Source organism: Mustela nivalis (assembly GCF_964662115.1).
Source record: "Mustela nivalis genome assembly, chromosome: 11".
NCBI lineage: Eukaryota > Metazoa > Chordata > Mammalia > Carnivora > Mustelidae > Mustela > Mustela nivalis.
In genome coordinates, this window is record NC_139030.1 from 1,170,916 (window position 1) to 1,193,676 (window position 22,761).

The 22,761-nt window shown below is 43.1% G+C and overlaps 1 long non-coding RNA gene across 1 annotated transcript in view; it reads left to right on the forward strand.

Annotated features, from left to right (window-relative positions):
- LOC309844125 overlaps positions 1-22,761 on the forward strand; it is a 71,514-nt gene that overhangs the window by 4,730 nt on the left and 44,023 nt on the right. The window contains exon 2 of the long non-coding RNA XR_014300505.1: positions 14,924-15,019. This is a non-coding gene — a long non-coding RNA (uncharacterized lncRNA). The remainder of the gene's footprint in view (positions 1-14,923; positions 15,020-22,761) is intronic.

Below are 22,761 nucleotides of genomic sequence, written 5' to 3' on the forward strand. Positions count from 1 at the left end.
TAGGATTAGCATGTCAAAGATGCTCAATAACTGTGAAACTTATTGGTATCAGGGTGTTGTGATAAACATGAAATTGACCTGTACAACAGACATGCCCATTCTTTTGGATTTGCACCTTGGATGAGCAATGCAGATGCACTAAAGGCATTTGTCAACCCATAGTAATGAAATAAGTGTTTGCAAGAGATTTCAATGGGTAACACAGATTTCATCTGTCCCACTTTCCACGCTGACATGGGTCCGGTCTTAGGAGGAGATGCAGAGACTGAATCTGTGCTCTGGCCTCCACAAAAAGCAAGCACACAGAGACTGTAATCTGCTTCAGAGATGGTGCCTGCCTCTTGTGTACCCTCCACAGGGTACGTCCAGTTGGGTACTTATAAGGGAGGATAAATTCTAACTTGATTAAAATAAATGTTTACTGAATTGCAGGGGTGACTCAGTGGATTGACCATCTGACTCTTGATTTTAGCTCAGGTCTTGATCTCATTGGTCATAGAATTGAGCCCCAGGTCTGTTTTGGGCTCCATCCTCAGTGGGGATTCTGCTTAAAGATTCTCTCACTCTGCCCCTTCCCCTGCTCCCATGCATGCATGTGCTCTCTCTCAAATAAAGAAATAAATAAATATTTATCTGTATATACCAATGTCTACATGGGTTGAGTGTTTCAGAAATACGAAATACGTTTCTGGTCTACGGCCATACCACCCTGAACGCGCCCGATCTCGCCTGATCTCGGAAGCTAAGCAGGGTCGGACCTGGTTAGTACTTGGATGGGAGACGAAATACGTTTCTGACAGTATGAAATATTTCTCTGTCTTTTTAAAAAAGATTTTATTTATTTATTTGACAGAGAGAGATCACAAGTAGGCAGAGAGGAAGGCAGAGAGAGAGAGAGGAGGAAGCAGGCTCGCTGCTGAGCAGAGAGCCCAATGTGGGACTCGATCCCAGAACCCTGAGATCATGACCTGAGCCGAAGGCAGAGGCTTTAACCCACTGAGCCACCCAGGCGCCCCAGTATGAAATATTTCTGATAGTATTTCTTGACAAACTGGTAAGACCCATGGTATTTTCTCTGTGGTAGAGTTAAACCACATTACTCTGAAAAAATGTATTTTAAGACTTTGTATGTCCCTTGGGTACACAATTTTTTTTTTTTAAAGATTTTATTTATTTATTTGACAGAGAGAAATCACAAGTGGGCAGAGAGGCAGAGAGAGAGAGAGAGGAGGAAGCAGGCTCCCCGCTGAGCAGAGAGCCCGATGCGGGACTCGATCCCAGGACCCCGAGATCATGACCTGAGCCGAAGGCAGCGGCTTAACCCACTGAGCCACCCAGGCGCCCCGGGTACACAATTTAACATCAAGAAGTTTCTAAACTTCTAGCAATTACTGGTAAAATAAATGAAACCAAGTTGGAAAGCGCAACTCACACATCTATTTATTTTATAAAGACTCTTAATATCTAGTCTGTGCTGAGATTTTTATATTACTTTTTTACTGAGATATAACATACACATGTAGAATGCACAAATCTTTTTTATCTGGGAGAGAGAGACAGATACTGAGAGAGAGCATGAGTAGGGAGGAGAGGAAGAAACAGGCCTCTCGCTGAGCAGGGAGCCCAACGTGGCAGGAGCCCAGGACACTGGATCATGACCTGAGCTGAGGGCAGAAGCTTTTTTTTTCTTTTGTTTTTAAAGATTTTGTTTATTATTTGAGAGAGAGAGAGAGAGAGACAGAGAGTGCACAAGCTGGGGGAGGAGCAGGCAGAGGGAGAAGGAGAAACAGACTCCCCACTGAGTCAGGAGCCTGAGCAGGGCTTGATCCCAGGACCTGGATATCTTGACCTGAACAGAAGATAGACGCCCAACCATCTGAGCCACCCAGGTGTCTCCTGAAGGCAAACAATTAACCAACTGAGTCACCTAGGTGCCCCTAGAATGTACAAATCCATCCAAATTAAGATGTAGATATTTCAAGCAACTCACAGGCTCCCTTGTTTAAAGTGCCTTCACCCGGGTACTAGTCCCTGTGCAGAAGATAACCATTATTTTGACTTATATCACCAGAGATAGTTTTGTTTTGGATATCATAGAAACAGACTCATATAGTATGTATTCTTTTTGTCTGGGTTCTTTTTCTCAACATTATGTCACAGAAATGCATCTCTCTGCTTGGGTACAGGCATAATTCATTCCTTTTCTTTGCTGCATTGGGTACTATGTCATTCAATACATACTGAATGAATATGCCACAACGTGTTTATCCAGCAGTAAAAAAAAAAAAAAAAAAAAAAAAAAAAAAAAAAAAACTTATTTCCTTCTCTGAGTCTAGAGATTTAAGACTTTCTACAAGATCTCATGTTTTTTTGGAACCCTGTGTGGTTCATCCTCAAATTGCAATAGTTATAAATGGCTACTATATCCATCAGGCTCCAGTCAGGAAAGAGGTATTTCAAAGATAGGAATATGTCTTCACTTGTCTAGCCTCAGGGTTATGTCACCTATCCTTCTCTTCACCGTAAACTTGCCTGCAGAGAACTTAATCTTCCTGGCATTCCACAGAACATCACACTTATCCATTACATTGGTGACATATTGCTGAGTGGACATGATGAGCAGGAGATGGCAAGTACTTTAGATGCATTAGAAAGTCATGTGTGTTCTGGGAGGTGGGGAATAACTCCTAATCCTGGTACCAAGTACTATACCAATTAGGGTCCAGGAACGAGAAATCACACTAGGCATTTCAAACAAAAGGCATTTAATACAAGGAGTTGGTTATACAGTCTAAGGGTATGAAGTAGATGTTGAAGTGATCCCAAAATTAGCAAAATTAAGAAGTAGCTATCACCTTTAGGGGTTAGAGAATACTAGGGAAGATTTAGCATCACCAGAATGTAGGACCTTCAAGGATAGGCCCCAGAGGCTGGTGCTGGATTGAACAACCATTTTACCTCTGGTGCTGGAACCTCTTAAAATGGTACTGTGTGCCTGGTCCTTGAACACCTCCCTGGGGTGCCCTTGGGCTGGTACTCAGAGAACCAAAGTAGTGGGGAGCTGGAACTTCCTGCAGTTACTGGAGGAGGACCACAGTAGCTGCAAACAGGAAGAGATGCTCGCCTTCTCCCACCTTCCAGGGTCTCACCAGCACTTCCTGTCAGCAGAGCCGAAAAAGGAAATCAAGTGGCAAGGAGTTCTGGGAAATGTGGTTTGCAGACAGCCAGACCAAGCATCACTGGAGTGTAATTGAGAAGGGCAGGCTTGGCGTGGTAACCTGGTAACTACCAGTGTAGCCATCACCAAAATAAAATTTTTATTTTAAAGTTTTCACCAAAATAAAAATCCTTCCCCCAATTCCCCCATTGCCCCCACCCCAGGAATATGCCAGTTGCAACTTCTTTGGGTCCTGGTTAAAAACTTAGAAGTTCTGGGCCTTCTCCCAAGAATGCTGAAAGCTGTCATCCTCCCTGAATTGTCTAGCACCTTAGGACTTATGGAGCTCCTGAACTTCTAGCTCTTAAACCTCCTAAAGCTGCAGCAACTCGATATACACCAAGGGAAGGAAAGAGCCTGAGGTCAGATCTACTTTTCCTTCTTAGCCCTCTCTGAGGTCAGTGGGACACATTACAAGAGTTAGTACCTTATAAATGGTACAAGGGTTTTTTTATTTTTATTTTTTGGAGAGAGAGAAATAGAGCACAAGCAGGGCAGAGGAAGAGGGAGAGAGAGAATCTTTAGCAGGCTCCATGTTCAGTGTGGAGCCTGACCTGGGGCTCGAGCTGAAGACCCTGAGATCATGACCTGAGCAAAATCAAGAGTAGGTCACTTAACTGACTGAGCCACCCAGGTACCCGAAGGCCTTTCTGCATATAGTGACTTTACATTTCTCAGAGATGGAAACACAAGAGCAATTCAAGACAACCATCGTTTTCCTCTGCAGTGTTCTAGTAGAGACCTTTATGTGCAGAGATGGAGGAACAATGAGACTAAATAAACAACATCTCACCACAGCAGGAAAGGAGAAAAAGTAATGAAAAAAGAAAAGAAGGAAAACCCCAAAAATTAAAAAAGGAAAGGCAAGATATGGGACCCAGAAAGCAGGAGCTGGTGAGAAGCTACAAGCACAGATACTAATTTGTGCTGAAGAAGATTACAATTTGCTTGGGGCTTGCTCAGTAACAACAAAAAGTAACCATGTTGATTGGAAGTCACTGAACATATAATGAAGCAATGGAAAAGATGAAGTGGTGAGGGTGACACCAATGCAAAGGAAAAGAGGCTGGATATGCTGGAAAGCATCAGGAATCCTTGATCACTGACTCCACCGTCCCTCCCTACTGACCAGATCATGAAGGCTGTCCGGCTGAAGCTCTGCAGCTAGTATGATGAACATGTCAAAGTGTGACGTGCCATGTAGCTACAGCACTGGCCACAAATGTGTCTGGTGAATAGCAGAGCAATTTCGAAGGCTACCCATGCTGTGAATATTTTCTTACTTCTCAGGGCAGAGATTTTTTTTTTTAAAGATTATTTATTTATTTATTTGACAGACAGAAATCACAAGCAGGCAGAGAGGCAGGCAGAGAGAGAGGGAGAAGCAGCCTCCCCGCTGAGTGGAAAGCCTGATGTGAGGCTCGATCCCAGTGCCCTGGGATCATGACCTGAGCCGAAGGCAGAGGCTTTAACCCACTGAGCCACCCAGGTGGCCCTCAAGGCAGAGATCTTAACTTCTGTAGAAACTGAGTTCCTAAGCTTTAAAGCCTTAGGACCCTGGCAGAGCCCAGACATACCAAACTAGGGATCTTCTTTCTTCGAAACCACACAAAGCTGTAGGAAGGGGAATGCAGGGAGAAAGGGCAAGCAGGGCCCAGGATGGGGAGGGGAGCAGAACATCTCCTTCACTTACACTTGGGTATAAATCCAACAAAATATGTAAGGGCATATATAAAGAAAACTGCAAAATGTTGTTGAAAGAAATTTTAAAAAGGTAAAAAAAAAAATGAAAGGACATACTGTGTTCATGGATTGGAAGACTCAACAAAGATATTGGTTCTGTCCAAATTGATCGATATATATAGATAGATACAATGCAATTCCTACCAAAATTCTACCAAGGATTTTGGTAAACATAGAAAAGCTTATTCTGAAGTTCTCATAGTAAAAAACAGGAATTAGAATATCTCAAAGAATTTTGAGAAAAAAAAAAGAAAAGTAGGAAGACTCACTCTACCTGATATTTTGGTTTCCTTATATGGGTATAGTAATCAGAACTGCTGTATTGGCTTAGGGACAAACATGTAGTTCCCAGAATAAAGAACAAAATGATTGCTTACATAAGACCAACCAACTGGTTTCTGACAAAGATAAAAAAGCAATTTGATGGATGAAAAGAGAGTCTTTTCAAACACATGCTGTTGGACATCCATGGACAAAAAAACCAAATACCTTGGCTTAACCCCTTTTACAAAAATTGACTCAAAATGGATCATAGATTTTAAAGTAAAGTGTAAAACTATAGAACATTTAGAAGAAAACAGCAGAAGACCTTCAGGACCTGGGCTTGTTGAATAATTTGTGGATATGACACCAAAAACACTATCCAAAAGAAAAAAAAATCAATCAATTGGACTTCATAAAAACCTTTTCTCTATGAAAGGTCCTCTTAAAAGGGTAAAAGTATAAGCTGCAGACTGGGAGAAAATATTTGCAGACCACATATCTGGTAAACAGCTCATTTCTAGAATATATAAGGAACTCTCAAACTTAATGGTAAGAAACAAACAATCCAATTAGAATATAGGGAAAATGCGCGAATAAACATGTCACTGAAGAGGATATATGGAAGGAAAACAAGCACAGGAAAAGATGCTCAATGTCACTTTCATTAGACACGTTAAGACCACACTGAGATCTCTTACACACCTACGAGAACAGCTGAAATAAAAAGTAGTGGGCATGCAAAATGCTGGCGAGGATGCAGAGAAAATGGGATGGCTCATACATTGCTCACGGGAATGTAAAATTGTACGACCACTTTGGAAATAGTTTGGCAGTTTTTTTCTTTCTTGTTTTTTTTTTTTTTTTTTTTAAAGATAATTTATCTATTCATTTGACAGAGAGAGAGAGAGAGCACAAGCAGGGGGTGTAGCAGAGGGAGAGAGAGAAGCAGGCTCTCGGTTGAGCGGGGAGCCTGATGCTTGATACCAGGACTCTGGGATCATGACCTGAGCTGAAGGCAGACACTTAACTGACTGCGCCACCTTTTCACCCCAGTTTTGCAGTTTCTTAACCCTACACCCTAACAATTACACCACTGGACATTTCTCCTAGCGAAACGAAAACTTAAGTTTTCATGAGAACCTTTACAAAATTGCCCATAACCACTGTATTCATACTAGACTGAAACTACGAACAGCTCAGACCTCGTTCAATGGGTGAATGGTGAAAGAAACTGTGATAGGTCCACACCATGAAATACTACTCAGCAGTAAAAACGAACTAATTATTGGTAAACGCACCCGCCTGAGCAGGAGCTGGTGGGTGCATGCGGTGAGGTGCCCAAGGAGCACACATCCACTGCTTTCCAGCCTCTGCTTAGATCAGCTCTGCTTCACTCTCCCCTGCATGGACAGGATCCAGGCCTGGCATCTCTCGTCCTCCCCATCCCAGTGAATGGCTCAAGCATGACCGCATGACCCAGTTCAGGCCAGACAGTTTCTGAGCAAGTCATAGCTCGTGTTTCTCCTGGCACTGCTGACTGCTGTCTTGCTACATGTAGCACATGACCTGGAGCAGCTGGAAAGGAACCACACTGGGTATATTGTTTGAACCTCTGAAAGAGTCCATGCCTGAAGGTAAAACTACCCCAGACTCATGTGATAAATTACATCTTCTATTAAAAGAACAAACTAGGGGGCGCCTGGGTGGCTCAGTGGGTTGAGCTGCTGCCTTCGGCTCGGGTCATGATCTCGGTCGGGGTCCTGGGATGGAGTCCCATGTCGGGCTCTCTGCTCAGCGGGGAGCCTGCTTCTCTCTCTCTCTGCCTGCCTCTCCGTCTACTTGTGACCTCCCTGTCAAATTAAAAAAAAAAAAAAAAAAAAAAAGAACAAACTACAAAGAGTCCTTGGAACAATTCAAATAACAGGAGACAAGATGCCTCTACTCTGAATGAGGGAGTTGGTAAACTCCCAGAGTCTAAAGGAAGGAGGAGTATATTTGAGAAAAATGATCCTGTGTTACCTAAGCCCCATCTTCCATCTCGACAAAAATGGAAGATCCCTAAATAAGTCAGAAGATTTTTGTTCAAGCAGCTGCCCATTTTTCTAACCCTCTTTCATGTCAGTGTCATTAAGGAGTAACTTTTTAGTTCTAGCAGTAGAACGAGAATTTAAAAAAACAAAACAAAACAAAACATTCTTTTTCCTCTAAAGAGAAAGCTCACAAAATACAGGTAATACACAGCAATGTGTAATGCTTCCTCCCTTCCCTGGAAGCCAGTGGGGGAAGGAAGTAGTGGGGACAGGTCCCCAGCTAAGAGAGGTTATAGTTTCTCACATTCCAAACAGAGCTCACTGGAGAGGAGGCATGAATATTGTTTCAGCAGCTTCAAGAAAACTGGTTCTTCATCACCAACTCAGCATTTCTATTTGCATATACCAAAGAAGTGGCAGGCTCTGAGGACCTGGCTGTTGTTCCTGTCTATCTGAGGGGCTGGCCATTGTGCCCTCACGTGACACGTCACCTGATCTGATCCAGGCTCTTAACAAGAAGAGTGAGATGTTGAGGAGATGGGGCCAGAATAAAGCGCAAGGAAGCCACAAATCAGCTGGGCTGAAAAGCACTCCCCTTTATCCATGTGAGACTTAGTACTGGCTCCTACATCCAAACTACTGTGTTATAATGAGCTATATTAGCCAACTTTATAATTAAGGCCCATAGACTTCAACTACTCCAGCAGAAAATTTCTGCCAAATTCTCATTACAAAATGACACTTTTTGTGAGATATTTCAGGAACCTCGGCAGAAAAAAGAACGTGCCCCAAGATATCCTAACTAAATGCCTTTCGAATAACTGTAAAGGAAGTGCTTTTTAAAAATACACACTACATGAATTCCTTTATAACCACAGAAGAGCCATAGATTGAATGTTTGTGTCCCCCTCAAAATTCGTATGTTGAAACCTAACCCTCAGTGTGATGGTATGAGGAGGTGAGGCCTTTGGGAGGTGATCAGGTTATGAGGGTGGAGTCCCCATGAATGGGATCAGTGCCCTTCTAAAAGGGACTTCACAGGGCTTCCTCACCCCTTCTCCCACGTGAGGACATAGCGAGAAGACAGCTGTTTATGAACCAGGAAATGAACCCTTACTAGACATCAATCTGTTGGTGCCTTGATCTTGGGCTCCCAGCCTCCAAAGCTGTGAGGAGTCAGCATGTGTTGCTAAAGCCCCTTGGTCGGTGGGGTTCTGTTACAGCAGCAGGAACAAACGAAGATGAGAGGGAGGATTGAAGATAAGCCTCAGCATGTGCTTGTTTATCAGTTCATTAATTCCTCACTGAAAATTCTTTGTCTTAGGTTGTAAAAAAGGTACCTTATTTTTTCACTTTAATTTCTCTAATAATATACTGGTTTCTGTATTGTTGCCACTGTCTTCTTTCGAGGTTGAATTCAGTTTTTACCTTTCTTTCAAACCTGTTCCAATAATCAAACTAATAATGCATCTCCATTCTCTAAGCTCCAATAGCACTTCACAGTTTAGTACTTAATTAGCCATTATCTTCCTTTGCTTTCATTTATTTCATGTGTGCCAGGACTGTCCTCACAATTAGATATTTTATAACTGTGGTAAAAAACACATAATATAAGGGACCTTAGCCAAAGGCAGACACTTAACCCAACTGAACCACCCAGTCAGCCTGTCTGTACCTGAGTTTATGCTAATGAGGTGGCTCTTGGAGGCCAAGGATGGCTTCAGGATGCAGTTGGTTGCCAGGGGAAATAACCGCATGATGAGATGGTTGGAATTTAGAGCTCTCCACCTCTGGGGCAGGGAGAGGGGCTGGAGATTGAATTTGATCACCATTGGCCAATAATTTAACCAATCATACCTATGTGATGAGATCCCTATAAAAGTCTCTAAGCAGCAGGTTCTGGAAGCTTCCTGATCCATGAACATAGTGAGGTGCTGGGAAGGAGGTGTGCTTGGAGGTGTGGGTGCTCCATATTAGTTCCAAACACCTTTAGGCTGTTCTTGAATTGTATCCTTTATAATAAACTAGTAAACATAAGGAAAGTTCTGTGAGTCATTCTAGCCAAGCACAGAAGCTTAGGAGGGGGGTCTGTAGCTGCTCCAACAGAAGTATGGGTGGCCAGGACTTGCAGTTGGCGTCTGCAGTGGGGTTAGTTCTGTGGCAGTGAATCCTTAAACCTGTGGGGTCTGCCGCTAACTCTGAGTACTTAGCGTCAGAACCGAGTTGAGTTGAATTTTTGGATATCCAGTTGGCGGCAGAGAAAATCTGAGAGTTGATCTAGAACCATAATGACAGGCAGGCACTTTCTCTGGCTCCAAAAGGAGGCATATGCGGGAAAGGAACCTAGCCAGGCAAGCACACTCCGTGCATCTGGTGCATATTAGGAACTCGTCACCTGCTGAAAGAATGTTTACTTAAAATAAGTATTAAGGGGCACCTGGGTGGCTCAGTGGGTTGAAGCCTCTGCCTTCAGCTCGGGTCGTGATCTCAGGGTCCTGGGATCAAGCCCCGCATCGGGCTCTCTGCTCCACAGGGAGCCTGCTTCCTCCTTTCTCTCTCTCTGCCTGCCTCTCTGTCTACTGGTGATCTCTGTCTGTCAAATAAATAAATAAATAAAATCTTAAAAAAAAAGGTATTAAAATAAGTATTACTGACCTGCCTTGCAATGGGGGCATCTGGGGTATTCTAGTAAAAGTTATGGGGCCTTTACTAAAGATCCTGATTTGAGGGGTGCCTGGGTGGCTCAGTGGGTTAAAGCCTCTGCCTTCAGCTCAGGTCGTGATCCCAGGGTGCTGAGATTGAGCCCCACGTAGGGCTCTCTGCTCAGCAGGGAGCCTGCTTCCCCCTCTATCTCTGCCTGCCTCTCTGCCTACTTGTGATCTCTCTGTCAAATAAATAAATAAAATCTTTAAAAAGAAAAAGGATTCTGATTTGAAGTTTATTTATTTATTTTTAGTAATCCCACAATGATCACACAGAAGGGCACATTTTGTGAAACCCTATTAGGCTGGATACTTAGGATTTGTGTACTTTTCTGTATGTATTTCTACTTCAAAAAAAAAAATCAATGACAGTATTCAAATAAAAAGTTCAAAGTTTTACCTCTTAGAACTGTGAGGATTAAGAGACCTCAGATGTAAGGCGCCTGTTTTTGGCAGGCAGGCTGCATTCATTAGTTATTTTCCAGCTCTTATCAGCTCATTAGGTGAAAGCCTGAACATGGAAATGACCAAACTGGGAGAGGAAAGAAAGATCAGCAGTCTGCCACCTCCACCGAGAGAGCAGAAGAGTACAAGGAAAAACACGCAGAGATGTGGGGTTCATGTTTCGCTCTTCCACCTCCTGAGCAGGTCCCTTAACCTCTCTGAGGCTCAGCTTCCTAACTGCCCAAAAGGTGAGTTGCCAAGATTAAACGGCGTCATACGCAAAGGCCCTGTCCCTACACTACCTGTATGTACCGCAGAGCTCAGTGAGAGCTAAGAGTGATGCAGAGGACCAGGGAGCTGTGCTGTGCCCGAGACCCCGACCCCACCCTCCTGCAGTCTGAATCTCAGACAGGCAGGAGAATCAGCAGGCAGCTTTAAATACAGGTTCTCCAGTGGCCATTAACCCTTAAGTGTCTGTAGATGAAAACTTCCAGTGTTGCTCTAAAAAGTTAAACTTTCCAAGAAACGCTATTCCCAACTTACCTTCAAGGAAAACATTTGCAGTTCCAGCTGCCATGTGTTCACATTAAGCTTATTGCTGGTAATGGCCGAGCCAAGCCAATGGTGCCAAATACAGCCTTCCTGAGTGACCTTAAAAAAATTAAGCTAATGGCAATTTTATGTTTTATGGAAGCTTTTCCTGTCTACTAACTGCCAACAAGAGCCAATCCTGGCATCTTGTGCCTACATCTCAGCCTGGACATTTCAGGAAACTCAGCAGGAAATGATATCAGTGCAGATTAAGATGCCTCTTAGCTGTACTTTAGGAGATAAATCCGTACAACTAAGTACTTGTGGAAACGTGATTTTAAAATTATATTAACATGCATGGTAATGATTGCTACCACCTACTCCGACCCTGCTATAACCCAGATATGACATCAGGCATAGCCTCAATAATATGTCCCAATATTTACTTACCCATCAGAAGGGAGAAGGGACATCACCTCCTGCAGTCCCTATTCTCTCTCCTGTCACCTTGGCCCTGCAAAGGCTAAAAGGCCACACGTTATAGTTTTCTAGATATACAGGATCCTTAACATACACTCATAGAATATAGACATCAGACATCAAGAATAAGTAGATGCATCTACAGCCGAGAGCCAGACAAATGTGCTTTAGATAAAGTGACATTGGAGCGAATACCTGCATTCTGCCTCTGTGGACCTACTCTTTGAACACAGGGGAGCCTGTGGACAAGCCACCTGAACAAATGTGTGCTTCCTGCACAGAGAGGGGGAAAGAAAGGTGCTCAGAAGGAGTGGCTTTGCGCTGCTGTGTACGAGGTAGGTTCAGAGTAATTGTTCCTGAATGTTTTTGGGGGAAACACTTGTTTGGCTAACCTCAAGGTCCTTGCTGACTTGCATGAATATTTCATATCCAGGAATAAGAGAACTTAATTTTTTTAAAAGATTTTATTTATTTATTTGACAGAGAGAGAGGAGAGATCACAAGTAGGCAGAGAGGCAGGCAGAGAGAGGGGGAAGCAGGCTCACCGCATAGCAGAGAGCCCGATGTGGGGCTCGATCCCAGGACCCTGAGACCATGACCTGAGCTGAAAGGCAGAGGCTTAACCCACTGAGCCACCCAGGCACCCTGAGAACTTGATTTTTTTAAAAGATTTATTTATTTACTTATTTGACAGAGAGATCACAAGCAGGCAGAGAGGCAGGCAGAGAGAGAGGAGGAAGCTGACTCCCGCTGTGTAGAGAGCCCGATGTGGGGCTCCATCCCAGGACCTCGAGATCATGATCTGAGCCAAAGGCAGAGGCTTTAACCCACTGAGCCACACCGGTGCCCCAAGAACTGAATATTTAAAAGAGGGCAAATTAGGAGCTCAGTGTTTGTTTTGTTTTGTTTTCTTGAAATGAGATGATAACATCAAGGTAAAGGGTTGCTAACATGATGGTGAACAAAAGGGAAGTAGTAGCAAAATTGTTAGGAAAACCAGGCTAATGGGAAACTGAGTGATAATCAAAAGGCTAATATCCACGATGGTGATAGTCTAATTGCAAATTGATAAGAAAGAGAAAAAAAAAACCCCAAAAACCAAAAACAAAGAGAAGTCGACCATAATAAATAGGCAATGCATAGCGTAAGGAAGGCAAATGGCTAATAAACATAAACTGAAACCATCAGTCCTACTGGCAATTAGGAAATTGTAAGTTAGAACATGTTTCTGTCAGGGCGCCTGGGTGGCTCAGTCAGTTGTGTGACTTCCTTCTCCTCAGGTCATGATCCTGGAGTCCTGGGATAGAGTCCCGCATGGGGCTCCCCACCCAGCAGGGAGTCTGCTTCTCCCTCGGACCCTCTCCCTTCTCATGCTCTCTTTCTCTCTCAAATAAATAAATAAAATATTTTTTAAAAAAGAACATGTTTCGGGATGCCTGGGTGGCTCAGTTGGTTAAGCAGCTGCCTTCGGCTCAGGTCATGATCCTGGCGTCCTGGGATCGAGTCCCACATCGGGCTCCTTGCTCCGCAGGGAGCCTGCTTCTCCCTCTGCCTCTGCCTGCCATTCTGTCCACCTGTGCTCGCTCTCTCTCTCTCTCTGATAAATAAATTAAAAAAAAAAAAAAGAACATGTTTCTATCATTAGGCTGGTAAAATGTAAACATTATCAACACTTTCCAGTATAAGGGAGTGTGGAGAGGCAGGGACTGTGTGATATAGCCTTTGGGAAAGTGACTTGGCAGCACCTGTCAAAATCCAAAATCCAACCTCAGTCTCACTTTTTTACAATACAGACACTGGGATATATTTCTATGTACACATATATTTCTCTGTATGCTTCTCTATCTTCATGCCACAGCCTGGAAAACAGACTGGAAGGATACATAGCAACGGTCAGCATCTGGGGAGCTGCCTTTTGTCACAGCCCTGTTTCTAGGTATCAGGCATATGTGCACACAAACACGAATGCAAGGATATGTAGCATTTTTTTTTTTATGACAGAAAAGAGAATGTTTGCTACTAATTTCATCATTAGGAAGGATACATCCAGAATGCATTATAAGTGAGTTCATGAAATAAAAACATGCAGCTGGGCTGTGCCTGGCTGGCTCAGTCAGTAGAGCATGTGACTCTTGATCTCAGGTTCATGAATTCAAACCCCATGTTAGGGTAGCGATTATTTAAAAATAATAATAAAAAGTTAAAAAACCTTGGGGCGTCTGGGTGGCTCAGTCAGTTAAGCGTCTTCCTTTGGCTAGGGTCATGATCCCAGAGTCCTGGGATTGAGCCCTGCATTGGGCTTCCAAATCTTTGGGAAGCCTGCTTCTCCCTCTCTCTCTCCCCCTGCTTGTGTTCCCTCTCTCGCTGTGTCTCTCTGTGTCAAATAAATAACATCTTTAAAAAAGTTAAAAAACCGGGCACCTGGGTGGCTCAGTGGGTTAAGCCGCTGCCTTCGGCTCAGGTCATGATCTCAGAGTCCTGGGATCGAGTCCCGCATCGGGCTCTCTGCTCAGCGGAGAGCCTGCTTCCCTCTCTCTCTGCCTGCCTCTCCATCTACTTGTGATTTCTCTCTGTCAAATAAATAAATAAAATCTTTAAAAAAAAAAAAAAAAAAAGTTAAAAAACCAACCAAACAAAAAACCTTGCATCTGGGAAAAATCGCCTGGTGGAGCTCTACGGCCAATAAAGAAAACTCTCTAGGGGAGACTGGGCGACCCAGTTAGTTGAGAGCCAGGCTCTTGATTTCCACTGGGTTCTTGATTTCTGCTGGGGTGGTGATCTCAGGGTTGTGGGATGGGGTCCCAGGTAGGGTTCCACATTCAGCAGGGAGTCTACTTCTCTCCCTCTCCCTCTGTCCCTACCCCCACGCATGTGTGCATGCGTGGGGGTAGGGACACTCACTCTCTAAAACGAATAAATAAATCTTTAAAAAAAAGAAAAAGAAAACTCTCTAAGGAATTGTGAAATGAAAAGGCCAACGACCTAAAATCACTGTGATTGGTCTCTGAACATGCCTTTCTGTCTGCATGTCACTCTGTGGAAAAGAAGATGGGAAGGATACACACACCTCTGAACAGTAGTTTCTTATGCGGAGCAGAGGGAGATATAGGTCAGGAAGACCTACATTTTCTTTCCTTCCAGACACTCACCTGAAAGTTGGCGGGGACAAACGTGGATTCTTCACGTTAGTGGGAAGCTCACTCTTAGGGACCTATTGGCCAATGCTGCCTTGAAAGCATTTGCCCTTTCATAAGATAAGATTATATATTACTAGTATGGGGGTGCCTGGCTGGCTCAGTGGGTTAACTGTCTGCCTTTGGCTCAGGTCATGATCTCTGGGTCCTGGGATTGAGTCTGCTTCTGGGTCCCTCCTTAGTGGGGAGTGTGCTTCCCCCTCTGCCTGCCACTCCCCCTGCTTGTGCTCTCTCTTACTCTGTCAAATAAATAAATAAATGAAAGAAACTGTAATCCAAGAGTTAGAAATTATTCAATCCAAACTTTTTATTTTACAGACAAGGATATTGAGGCCCTAAAATTAGAGTGACCTAGCCATCCTGCTGAAGAGTTGCCAGCCCCATCCAGGGCACCACCCAGACCTCAGACCCCAGGTGGGTGCTTACGACCATGTATTAGAAGCTGTCTTTCCTAAAAAGCAGCAACTTCTATCCAGTGCTAGTTATCTTGACCACGTGAACTTTCCAGATGAGAGACTTGTTACACTGAAGGGCATTGGCTCATTCTGAGATGCAGTCCTCCAGGGGAAGCCCTATGGAGAAAGGAATGGGTGGAGGGACAAGCAAGGAAATCCTTGATTTTTTGGCCAATGTCTAGAGTCATTAATTCCTTTCAGTGTTCTCTATAATGCTTTAGGTCCCAGGGCTTCAGTGAAAAGGGTTTTTTTTTTTTTTTTTTTTTAAAGATTTTATTTATTTATTTGACAGAGAGAGATCACAAGTAGGCAGAGAGGCAGGCAGAGAGAGAGGAGGAAGCAGGCTCCCTGCTGAGCAGAGAGCCCGATGCGGGACTCGATCCCAGGACCCTGAGATCATGACCTGAGCTGAAGGCAGCGGCTTAACCCACTGAGCCACCCAGGTGCCCCAGTGAAAAGGGTTTTTGAGGTCCTTCCTCTACCCACATCCTGGACATGATGGTAGGGAAGCATGATTAAGCTCTCACTTTGGTCTTTGGAAGATGCTCCTTGGACAAGGTGAGGGAGAACAAGGGAAGGGTGTCAAGCACTGGGAAAAAAAAAAAAAAAATATATATATATATATATATATATGAAAGGTTTATTTATTTATTTATTTATTTATTTGACAGAGACACAGCAAGGAGGGGCAGAGGGAGTGGAAGAGGGAGAAGCAGGCTTCCCTCCGAGCAGGGAGCCTGCTGCAGGGAGCCTGTTGTGGGGCTTGATCCCACATCATGACCTGAGACACTTAATGACTGAGCCACCCAGGCACCACATATGGCTTAGGCCCAAACTAATCAGTTATCCCCCAAGGCAAAACTCTAACTCACTCTTAGTGGCAAGAAGCTGATCTCCTTTCTTCCAACATAATCACTTTCAAAAGCTGAAAATGAGAATAACAAACTTATTCAAGCCTCAAAAAAAGTTTCTGGGGGGGACGCCTGGGTGGCTCAGTTGGTTAAGCAGCTGCCTTCAGCTCAGGTCATGATCCCAGAGTCCTGGGATCGAGTCCCACATTGGGCTCCTTGCTCGGCAGGGAGCCTGCTTCTCTCTCTCTGCCTCTGCCTGCCATTCTGTCTGCCTGTGCTCTCTCTCTCTCTGACAAATAAATAAATAAAATCTTAAAAAAAAAAAAAAGTTTCTGGGGGCACCTGGGTGGCTCAGTTGGTTAAGTATCTGCCTTCAGCTCAGGTCATGATTCCGGAGTCCAGGAATAGATTTCTGCATTGGGCTCTCTGCTCGGCAGGGAGCCTGCTTCTCCCTCTGGCCCTCCCCTTCTCGTGTTTTCTCTCTCTCTCTCTCATTCTTTCTCTCTCAAATAAATAAATAAAATCTTAAAAAAAATTTCTGGAGGCGCCTGGGTGGCTCAATGTGTTAAAGCCTCTGCCTTCAGCTCAGGTTACGATCCCAGGGTCTTAGGATACAGCCCTTCATGGGGCACCCTGCTCAGTGGGGAGCCTGCTTCTCCTTCTGCCTGCCACTCCCCCTGCTTGTGCTCTCTCTCTATCTCTCACTCTGTGAAATAAATAAATAAAATCTTTAAAAAAATTCTCTTCCTCCGCCCCACCCCCCTCCGGTGCACTCATTCTCTGTCTCGCTCTCTCTAAAAAAATAAATAAATAAATAAATAAATAAATAAACAAAATAAAGTATACAATTCATGGGATACCTGTCTGGCTCAGTCCATACAGCCTGTGACTCTTGATCTTTGGGTTGTAAGTTTGAAAACCCTAGGTTGGATATAGAGATTGCTTAAAAATAAAATCTTTTAGAAAAGTATACAATTCAGTGGTTCAGAGTTGTATGACCGCCACAATTGATTTTAGAACATTTTCATCACTCCAAAAAGAAAACCCATACTGGTTAGCAGCTCCTTCTCACCAGGGCCTCTGCCCCCAGGCCCTGGTGACCACTAAGCTACTTTCTATCTCTATGGATTTCCTCTTTTGGGGAGTTCATACAAATGCAGTGATGTAACATGAGGCCTTTGTGACTGGCTTCTTTCACTGGGGATCATGTTTTCGATGTCCCTCCCTGTTGTAACATGTATCAGTTCTCCATCTCTTTTTATTGCAGAATAACAATCCACAATGTGGATAGAGTGCATTGTATTTATCCTTTCTCTGGTTGACGGACATTCAAAGTGTTTCCGCTTCTTGGCTACTGTGAATAGTGCTGCTATAGCATTTGGGTACAAGTATATTTTGTGGACAAGTATTTCATTTCTCTTGGTTGTCAACTGAGCAGTGGTTTGGCTGGATTATGTGGTAACTCTAGCTTTAACATTAGGAGGAACCACCAGACTGTTTTCCAGATTGGCCACACCACCCTCCGTTCCCACCAGCCATGGAAGAGTGTTCCAGTTACTCCACATCTCTGACAATACTTGTTATTGTTCCTCTTTATAATTGTAGCCATCCTACTGGGTGTGATGTGCCATCTCATTGTGACTTTGATTTGCATTTTCCTAATATCTTTTATTTTTATTTTTTAAAAAAGATTTTATTTATTATTTATTCAACAGAGATCACAGTAGGCAGAGAGGCAGGCAGAGAGGCGGGGGAAGAAGGCTCCATGCTGAGCAGAGAGCCCCATGCAGGTTCTCCATCCCAGGACCATGGGGTCATGACCTGAGCCGAAGGTAGAGGCTTAACCCACTGAGCCACCCAGGCGCCCCTCCTAATATCTTTTAATGTATATGTCCTTGATATGTGTGTGTGTGTGTGTGTGTATGTGTATAATAGATATATAGCAATATCAAAATCAAATTCTTTGTCCATGTTTTAATAGGGTAATCCTTTTTATTATTGGGTTATAAATATTCTTTATATACTCTGGATACAAGTCAGATATATGATTTAGAAATATTCCCTCCTGGTCTGTGGGTTTTATGTGTCCTTTTTGTAGCTGGAAGTTGCTTGACACCATACTTTTCTTCACAAAATGGAGTTGGCAGTTAGCTTCAGTTTAGTACTTGAGAAATTATTTCTATCTCTCACCCTAAAGTGCTGGTAGAGCTACAGGTAGTGTTCAATTACTGATGAAAAAAAATCCAAAGGGGGCACCTGTGTGACCCACTTGATTGATTATCTGTCTTTGGCTCAGGTCATGATCTCAGGGTCCTGGGATGGAGACCTGTGTCATCTCATTGGGCTTCCTGCTCAGTGGGATATCTGTTTCCCCTTCTCCTTTGGCCCCTCCCCCACCTGCTTGTGCTCTCTCTTTATAATAAATAAATAAAATATCTTTTAAAAATATCCAAAGTTCTCAGTTTTGAGAAAGAAGTGGGATGAGAAGAGAATTCTTTTGAGAAAGAATGTCCTATCATAGTTGATAGGATACATTATTTCTTTTGTTCTTACTCTTAAGGGAAATAAAGGTCTCCAAAAGGCCAAACAAGGGGCTCCTGGGTGGCTCAGTCAGTTAAGCAGCTGCCTTTGGCTCAGGTCATGATCCCAGGGTCCAGGGATCAAGCCCCACATTGGACTCCTTACTCAGTAGGGAGTCTGCTTCTCCCTCTTCCTCTGCCTGCTGTTACCCCTGCTTGTGTTCTTTCTCTGTCAAATAAGTAAATAAAATCTTCAAAAAAAAAAAAAGACCAATCTAACAAGGGTAATTCTGGTAGGAATAGCCCCACTTGGGGAATGGGAGTAAATTCCTTTATGCCAAACCCATAAATACAGCTTTTCTATCATAAGTCTCATCCATAAGCACAGAACAAGTAAATGAAAATGGGCAGGTTTCCCAGTCACGTGATTGTCCTGATTGCTATATGCATAGCAGTCCACAATCAGGAAGGGTTTTCAGTTTCAAATGACAAAAATCCACTTTGGCTTCTGTAGGGAAATAAATAATTTATGGAAAAACATGGACATCTTTGGAGACCTGGTGAAACAGGTTGGCTACAGACACACAGGAAAACCACAGTCAAAATTGAAACTTACCACAGGTCCCGTGAGGACGGCAAGGGTGTCACTGACCAGTATAAGATCCTGAAGCTAATCCCCAGACACAGTGCTCCTGGCTTTAGGACCCTAGGAAGGGAGGTCTATTTCAAAATGACTAGAGACAGAAGACTCTCTATCATTTAGGACCCTTTAACATCTTAGAAATGTACTTCAAGTCCAAGGAAGGCAATTTTGACTGGCCGGAGCCACATCCTGTGCTGAGGTTGATCCTTTAAGAGCTTGCCCATATCCAGTCCTCCTTTGCTGCCAGGGACACTGGACTTTACATTTTTTGTCCCTTTGTAGATAAGACAGGGCAATGGGCTGTGAGTCAGAGGAGCTAGTCAAAATGACAAGTCTTGCCTCTGGACTGAAGCCTTTTATTGCCCAGTGATCACCGTCCAGCAGTCTTGCCCCTAGTGTGTTGACGTGAGGGCCAGGTATTTTCAGGGCTGCAGCTCCAAGATGGTGAAGCTCTGTCAGTCTAGGTCACAAGGTGAGTGTGTAGTGCAGAACCGTGGGACAACCAGTATTAGATATGTGACCTGAGCAAGGAATAAACTTGTACTGTTGAGCCACTGAGGTTTTGGAGTTGTTCGTTCCCATAGAACAATGTAAACTAAAGCCATACTGACTATGTTAAAAATCAAAACTAAACATGTATATAGAAAACAAACTCAAAAGGCAGAAAGAAGGGAAGAGGAAAGTAGTTTAATATTTTTCTCCTCATCTCTGAAAGAAAGGACTCAATTTTCTTTCTTTGTTTATAACATTTACATTCTATTCAAACTGTGTTTTCCCTATTGTTTTATCTTGGTTCTATATTTAAGTTGATTGAATTTTCACTTCTAATTCTTTTACCTTCACTTCTCTGGTGTCATATTCTTTAGTTTCAATCTTTCTTGTTTAGCTAGATTTCTCTCTTGTGTGCCTTTTTCAGCAGTCTGCCTGTTGCTTTTGTATTTGAATAGACATTTTGACTGTGTATAAAAATTTTAGGTTAATCTTTCCCTTAGAGGTTAGACATTGCTGTGTGTCACTGAATTTGGCACGGTGAAGTCAGGTGAGTCTTATTGAGGTCTTTTTTTTTTTTTAAGATTTTATTTATTTATTTGACAGAGATTGCAAGTAGACAGAGAGGCAGGCAGAGAGAGAGGAAGAAGCAGGCTCCCTGCTGAGCAGAGAGCCTGATGCGGGGTTCGATCCCAGGACGCTGGGATCATGACTAGAGCTGAAGGCAGAGGCTTTAACCCACTGAGCCACCCAGGTGCCCCAGGTCTTTTTTTTTTTTATTTTTATTTTTTTTAATTTTATTTGAGAGAGAGAGAGAGCACAAGCAGGGGGAGAAGCAGAGGCAGAGGGAGAAGCAGGCTCCCCACTGAGCAGGGAGCCTGATACGGGACTCGGACCCAGGATCCTGGGATCATGACCAGAGCTGAAGGCAAGACACTTAACTGACTAAGCCACCCAGGCGCCCCTATTTTTGAGGTCTTGAAGAAACTTTTTTTTGTTTTAAAGTAGCTTTACTGAGATATAATTTACATGCCGTAAAATCACCTGCTAAAAGTATACAACTTAATTTCTGTATATTTAGAGTTTTGCAACCATTACCATTATCTAATTTTGTAACATTTTTATCACCCCAAAGAGAAACTTCTTATCCATTCCTTAATGTCTCCTCCCTCCAGCCCTTGGCAAACACTGATGTATGAATTTGGCTATTCTAGTTATTTTGTGTATATATGGTATCATGAATGTTTGGTCTTTTGTGTCTGGCTTCTTTCACTCAGCATGTTTTTCCAGGCTCATTTATGTTATAGCATGTATCAGTAATTCATCCCAGTTTATGGTCGAGTAATATTCCACTGTAGCACATTTTGTTTGCACAGTCAACAGTCGATGGATATTTGAGTTGTTTTCACTCTTATTTTTATTTATTTATTTTTAAAGATTTTATTTATTTGAAAGACAGAGATCACAAGTAGGCAGAGAGGCAGGCAGAGAGAGAGTGGGGGAAGCAGGCTCCCTGCCGAGCAGAGAGCCCTATGCAGGGCTCAGACCCAGGACCCTGGGATCATGACCTGAGCCAAAGGCAGAGGCCCTAACTGAGCCACCCAGGTGCCCCTATTTTTTATTTTTTTAAGATCAATTTATTTGAAAGAGAGTGCACTTAGGTGAGGGGAGGGGCAGAGAGAGAATCTTTAAGCAGACTCCTTGCTGAGTACAAATCTTGTTTCAGGGCTCCATCCTGCAACCTATGAGATTATGACTTGAGACAAAACCAAAAGCTGGATGCTTTACTCACTGAGGCACCCAGGAGCCCCAGATTGCTCCCACTTCTATTATGAAAGTTCATGATCAAGTTTTTGGGTGGACATATGTTTCAATTCTTTTTTTTTTTAATTTTTTCAATTTATTTATTTTCAGAAAAACAGTATTCATTATTTTTTCACCACACCCAGTGCTCCATGCAATCTGTGCCCTCTATAATACCCACCACCTGGTACCCCAACCTCCCAACCCCCCGCCACTTCAAACCCCTCAGATTGTTTTTCAGAGTCCATAGTCTCTCATGATTCACCTCCCCTTCCAATTTACCCCAACCCCCTTCTCTCTAACTCCCCATGTCCTCCATGCTTTTTGTTATGCTCCACAAATAAGTGAAACCATATGAAAATTGACTCTCTCTGCTTGACTTATTTCACTCAGCATAATCTCTTCCAGTCCCGTCCATGTTGCTACAAAAGTTGGGTATTCGTCCTCTCTGATGGAGGCATAATACTCCATAGTGTATATGGACCACATCTTCCTTATCCGTTCATCCGTTGAAGGGCATCTTGGTTCTTTCCACAGTTTGGCGACCGTGGCCATTGCTGCTATAAACATTGGGGTACAGATGGCCCTTCTTTTCACTAAATCTGTATCTTTGGGGTAAATGCCCAGGAGTGCAATGGCAGGGTCATAGGGAAGTTCTATATTTAATTTCCTGAGGAAAAAAGATTTTATTTATTTATTTGAGAGAGAGAGATAGAATGAGAGAGCCTGAGGAGGAGAATCAGAGGGAGAAGCAGATTTTCTGCTGAGCAGGAACCCCCTCCAATGCGAGACTCGATCCTGGGACTCCAGGATCATGACCTGAGCCACAGGCAGTCACTCAACCAACTGAGTCACCCAGGTACCCTTCACATCTTATTTGAACAAATGTTTATTTAAATCCTTTGCCCATTTAAAAAATTAGTTGTCTTATTATTGAGTTGCAAGTGTTGTTTAAGTATTCTAGATACAAGTCCTAAGCAGATACAAGATTTATAAATGTATTCTCCTATTCTGTGGATTGCCTTTTCTTTTTCTTTCTTTCTTTTTTTTTTTTTTTGGTGATGTCACTTGAAGTACAAAAGTTTTAAATTTTGATAAAATCCAACCTATTTTTTTCTATTGTCACGTATGCATGGTTTTATAGCTAAGTAATTATTGCCTAACTAAATATACTGTTTTCTTCTCAGAGTTTTATGATTTTGGTTCTTACATATAGGTTTTTTTGGCCCTTTAGATCCAATTTTTGCATATAGAATGAGGTAAGGATCCAAAAACCATCCTTTTATATGTGGATATCCAATTGCCATTTATTGAAAAGACTATTCTTTCCCCATGGAATTGTCTTTGCATGAAGGCTTGCTATTTATGCTTAGATGTCTGAAAAAATGTTTATCTT